General features: G+C 47.5%; 1 long non-coding RNA gene across 1 annotated transcript; it reads right to left on the reverse strand.

The window, feature by feature from the left end:
* Positions 1-1,190: 1,190 nt before the first annotated feature.
* Positions 1,191-5,735, reverse strand: LOC108526547 (uncharacterized). Its single transcript, XR_001884552.1, has 2 exons — positions 4,817-5,735; positions 1,191-2,926 (listed from the first exon to the last, which is right to left on the reverse strand). It is a non-coding gene; the product is annotated as an uncharacterized LOC108526547 (long non-coding RNA).
* Positions 5,736-6,000: the final 265 nt, after the last annotated feature.

The following is a 6,000-nucleotide window of genomic DNA, read 5'->3' on the forward strand; positions in this document are numbered from 1 at the left end:
AAAAATGGAGGGTATATTATGTGCAGTTATTTAAATATTTGTATTCCATTGTTGAGTGTGTTTTTTTTCCCCCCCGAGACAGAGATTTGCTCCTGTTGCCCAGGCTGGAGTACAATGGTGTGATCTCGGCTCACTGCAACCTCTGCCTCCTGGGTTCAAGTGATCCTTCTGCCTCAACCTCCCAAGTGTAGCTGGGATTACAGGTGTGCGCCACCACGCCTGGCTAATTTTTGCCTTTTTTTTTTTTTTTGAGACGGAGTCTCGCTCTATTGCCCAAGCTGGAGTGCAGTGGCATGATCTCAACTCACTGCAGCCTCTGCCTCCCGGGATCAAGCGATTCTCCTGACTCAGCCTCCTGAGTAGCTGGGGTTACAGGTGCCTGCCACCTGCCTGTTTAATTTTTGTATTTTCAATAGAGACAAGGTGTTGCCGTGTTGACCAGGGTGGTCTCAAACTCCTGACCTCAAGTGATCCACCCGCATTGACCTCCCAAAGTGCTGGGATTACAGGCGTGAGCCACTGCGCCTGGCCCATTGTTGTGTAATTTTAATAATTAGTTTTTTAAGTACTTGATTTTATGCGCACATTTTTGTGGGATGATTGCAGTTAATCAAATATAGCTTGTCGTGTGTAGTTTGGTAAGATAACTTTTTTAAATTCATGTTTTCTCTGCCTTGAGGTAGTGAGGGAAAGATCTTAATCAGGATTTTGGTGATTACCTGATTGAATTCAAGCAAATGAGACATCATGAAGTTCAGTGGTTATTGATAGTTCAGGGTATATACCTGAAATGCCTGGAGGATACAGATTTCTCATTCAGTCTTCGGTCTTTCATTTCTCTGTATACAGAAATGACACTTCTGAGAGGCAGTAGTAGCAGGAAGTCTATGAATTGAGTAGAGGGTCCCTTTCCTCAGGCTGTCATTGATCAGTGACAATTTATAAAAACAAACTACAAAGTCTGCGTGCGGCAAGCAGCCACCTGCTTCCTAGAAGGAGCCCATGAAGGTTAAACTCCATGGTCAGTATTCGCAAGCGCCGGGCATGGTGGCTCACGCCTGTAATCCTAGCACCTTGGGAGGCCTAGGCGGGCGGATCACCCGAGGCCAGGGGTTCGAGGATTTGCAAGCAAATGGTCCTCTCCTGAGTCTTTCCCAGATACTCAGCAGTGCAGAGGCCGGCCGTGGAAGGTTGCAGTGGGACAGGAGTGTACTGTACGCCTTGCCTTACTTGTCACCTTTGAGATTTCCAGAGAAATGGGCATAACAACTCCTAACAACAACAACAAAAAGCAAAACACATTCACCTAAGGTTGACACCAAAAGATTATCAAGTACCATGTTTTCCAGCCGACCAGTTATTCATGGTAATAACAAAATAAAGGTGGGAAACCGTTAGACTTTTTAAGGAAACTATGTACTTTCTTCTTTATGAATATCCAAATTTACTGTAATCCTGCTCCATTAAATGCAACATTGTTATCAGGTGCTGCCCCTTGCTTGGGAACAGCATTGGGCTTTTAAATGGCTGCAGAATCTCTGCACTTGAAGGGAACTGAGAATGAACTCCGTGGTACTGTAAATGAAAATAAGGTCTGCTCAACACAATAAACTTTTCCTCTCTTCTCTAATCCTGCGCAGTCATCCGGCTTTTGTGTTTAGGGAGGGCAGATTGATAGACTGCAGAGTCTGGCCCGTTCATCTAGCGGAAGCTGCAAACCCGGTGGACGAACGAGGGCTTTACCTGAGTCTTGTCTGCTGCTGGGGCTGGCTTCGGGTGGCAGCCAGTTCTTTGGATTCTGAGGATAGCACCCAGGTCTCCTCCAGGTCCTCAACCTCTGGGAGCTGCCCCAGGCAGAACTCGGCAGGCAGGCATAACAGGTGGGTTGGGAGGGGGAACCTCAAGGCAAGAATGTGTCATGAGACCCCTGGGCCCGCAGAGTTCCTTAGGCGGGTGGCATGGACTTTGCATTTTGCCAGTTCTCTGAGCTCCTACTCCAGGGTGGATATGCACTGAGGATGTAATCTCTGTGTGATGATGGGGAGGGTGGGGAGGGGCGCCTCGTGCCTGTGAGGGCACAAGAGAGGGCCCTAAGGTGCAGGAGCAGGGACTTGCTGGTCAGGAAAACCTGCTACAAGGAGGTGGTGCTTAGGTTAGCCTGAGGACTAAGTAGGGCAATCCCTGTGGGCGAGGGGTGGGCAGAGAGAAGGAGCTTGAGCTAGTGTCATCGAGGGAGTTGCGTGGAAGCCTGCTCACGGCCAGGATAGGGGAATGGGTTTGATCCTGGGGGCACAAGAAGGCCCCTGAGGGGTTTAAACTGGATGCTGGCATGAAATGGGTTTTTTGTTGTAGTAAACTTTGTATTGAGGTCTGTAGCACATGTTGAAAAGTACATAAACGTACACCTTGATAGATTTTCACAAAGTGAAAGCACTAGCATATCTATCATCGAGATAAAGAAAAGGAAGTTGGAGTTTATTTTAACATTTAAACATCTGATTACAGTCTGACTTCCAGGAAGGACACAGCAGCTTGTATCAGACCAGCCTACGCCTGATCATTACACACACTATTGAAATGCACTGGAGCCTGCCGAGATACAGGCAAGAGGGAGGGGACCAGCCATCAGAAGAAGGGAAGCACATTGGGTCAGAGCCACATCTAAGGCGCTGTTCCTCATGTGGTTCACAGGGAATGAAGCAGAAGGTGGCAGTCTCACTAGGCCCAGGAGCCAAGTCACTTCAGAACATTCTTAACAGCTGCACATCCCAGAAAGGAGGAAACTGCAGAAGCCCCCAACTTTGCCTTGTATAGTCTCGTCAAGTTCTTGGCGGGTTCCTGTATTGTACGTAAACAGGGTAGAATTCCAAACGGAAAGCAACACTTGGAAGGCTGGAAAAGCTGAGCAGAGATTTCAGAAGATGTGCTGGGGAGAAGAAGTTTAGAATTCATGTTTCATCAAATTAGAGGAATTTGGTAACTATTTCAGACTTTCCATTGAAAACCCAGGTTGTAGACCTTAGGATTAGGGTCACATCACAGAACTCAAATCTAGGGTCTAGGACTGAGAGCAAAACTAAAATAGACCTACCTTCATAAAGCCTAAAATGAAGGCTTAACAGAACTCTACTAAACCAAAACAGTTTTGTGGAAAAAAAACTGAATCTGGAGTCTCCATAGTATATGTCATGCGCGTCCGTGTGAAGAGACCACCAAACAGGCTTTGTGTGAGCAACATGGCTGTTTATTCACCTGGTGCAGGCGAGCTGAGTCCGAAAAGAGAGCAAAGGGAGATAAGGGTGGGACTGTTTTATAGGATTTGGGGAGGTAAAGGAAAATTACAGTCAAAGGGGGGTTGTTCTCTGGCGGGCAGGATTGGGGGTCACAAGGTGCTCAGTGGGGGAGCTTTTTGAGCCAGGAAGAGCCAGGAAAAGGAATTTCACAAGAGAATATCGCTTAAGGCAAGGACCGGCCATTTTCACTTCTTTTGTGATTCTTCAGTTACTTCAGGCCATCTGGGCGTATATGTGCAAGTCACAGGGGATGCGATGGCTTGGCTTGGCTTGGCTTGGAGGCCTGACAGTGTATTATTCAGAATGTCCAGTGTATAACTACGTCAGTAGGCATGAGAGGAAGTGGTAATATATGACATGTAATCAAGAAAAGAAATCAGGCTGGGTGCGGTGGCACACATCTGTGACCCCAGGACTTTGGGAAGCCGAGGTGGATGGATCACTGGAGCCCAGGAGTTCGAGACCAGCCTGGGCAACATGGTGAAACCCCCATCTCTACAAAAAATACAAAAAATTAGGCAGGCATGGTGATGTGTGCCTGTAGTCCTAGCTACTCAGAAGGCTGAGGTGGGAAGATCATTTGAGCCTGGGAGGTTGAGGCTGCAGTGAGCTGTCATTGCACTCTAGCCTGGGTGACAGAGGGACACCCTGTCTCAAAAAAACAAAATCAAACCACCCATAAATCAAGGTGTTGAAACCATTCAATAAAAATGTTAAAATAATTATAAACATTTTTCTTAGACATAAGTGGATGCTTTTTTTTATTGTCTTTACTTTTGATATGTCCTGAGTTTGTGTGTGTGTGTATATGTGTATATATATATTGACAAAGATTGTGTATATTCAAGGTGTACAGTGTGATGATTTGCTACACATGTGCATTGTGTGATTATCACCACTGAGTTAGGACCCCATCCTCACCTGTGCTGCACATTAGATTCCCCAGAACTATTTTTCTTTTTTTTTTTTTGAGATGGAGTCTCACTCTGTTGCCCAGGCTGGAGTGCAGTGGTGTGATCTTGGCTCACTGCAACCTCTGCCTCCCAGATTCAAGCAATTCTCCTGCCTCAGCCTGCTGAGTAGCTGGGATTATGGGCGTGCGCCACCATGCCCGGCTAATTTTTGTGTTTTTAGTAGAGACGGGGTTTCACCATGTTGTTCAGGCTGGTCTCAAACTGCTGACCTCGTGATCTGCCCACCTCAGTCTCCCAAAGTGCTAGGGTTAGAGGCGTGAGCCCCCACGCCTGGCCTATTGCTCAGGCTTAAGTGCAATATTGCAATCTGGCCTCACTGCAACCTCTGCTTCCTGGGTTCAAGCAATTCTCCTGCCTCAGCCTTCCAAGTAGCTGGGATTACAGGCACCTGCCACTGCACCTGGCTAATTTTTGTATTTTTAGTAGAGATTCACCATGTTGGTCAGGCTGATCTGAAACTCCTGACCTCAGGCAATCTGCCCACCTTGACCTCCCAGAGTGCTAGGATTACAGGCACGAACCACCACGCCCAGTCCCCGCAGAACTTACCTTTAAACTGAGAGTTTGTGCTCTTTGATCAGCATCTCCTCATTTCCCCATTTGCAGAAGAAAAGTCAGTGAACTTGAAGGCAGGTTAATAGAAAGTATCTAAATTGAAAAAGAGGAAGAAGAGATTGAAAAAAGAATAAGTGAGCAGAGACTCAATAAACTGTGAGACAGTATAACAAATGCGTAACTAAATCCCAGGAGAGGAGAGAAAATGTGGCAGAAAAAAAAAATACGGAGAAATAGTGGCCAAAATGCTGTTTTTTAAAAATGTGGTTTTGACCCAGTTCTGAGGCCCTAGCTTTGAGGTCTTGGCTAGAGGCCAGTCAGTCCTCTAGAGCAGCCAATCAAGTTTATGCCCTGAACTACCTCCCTTCTTCAGCTCAAGCTCCATGCCAGCACCCTGACACCCCAGGGCGGTACCAGGCAACCTGCAACAGTCCCTGTGGCCCAGCGCCTGCTGAGATTATCCCAGTCAGTCTCAGTCTGCTGCCCCTGCCTCGCCTGCTCTTCCTGGGAAACCACTATCAGGGGTCTTGCCCACATTTCCCTGGTCCCTGTGCCCCATAACCACTGGTTGCTTCCCCTGAGCGGCCCTGCGTGGAGGGCTGTTTCTCCCCGGGGAACTGAGTGCGACATGTCAAATTTACCGTTTCTCTCTTGATCTGCATCTGGCCTCATCGGAATCACCAGTCCCTCCCCTTAAAAGCAGGATGAATGTAAAGAAGACCACACCTAGGTGCATCATAGTCAAATGCTGAAAACTAAAGATAAAATCATGAAAAAGCAGTAGCCGGGGGAAAAAAAACCACCTGATGTGTAGGGGAACAACAGTGAAAATGACAGCTGACTTTCCATCAGGAACGGGGGAGCAACATCATAGAAGGCTGAAAGAAGAGCTAACGTCCTACATGCAGGGAAAATATTCCTCAAAAATGAACTCGGGGCCCGGCACGGTGGCTCACATCTGTAATCCCAGCACTTTGGGAGGCCAAGGTGGATGGATCACCTGAGGTCAGGAGTTTGAGACCAGCCTGGCCAACATTGTGAAACCCCGTCTCTACCAAAAGTACAAAAATTAGCCGGGTGTGGTGGCAGGAACCTGTAATCTCAGCTACTCTGGAGGCTGAGGCAGGAGAATCGCTTGAACCCGGGAGGCAGAGGTTGCAATGAGCCAAGATCATGCC

The sequence above is a fragment of the Rhinopithecus bieti genome, unplaced genomic scaffold (genome assembly GCF_001698545.2).
Source record: "Rhinopithecus bieti isolate Rb0 unplaced genomic scaffold, ASM169854v2 scaffold_3906, whole genome shotgun sequence".
NCBI classification, from domain to species: domain Eukaryota; kingdom Metazoa; phylum Chordata; class Mammalia; order Primates; family Cercopithecidae; genus Rhinopithecus; species Rhinopithecus bieti.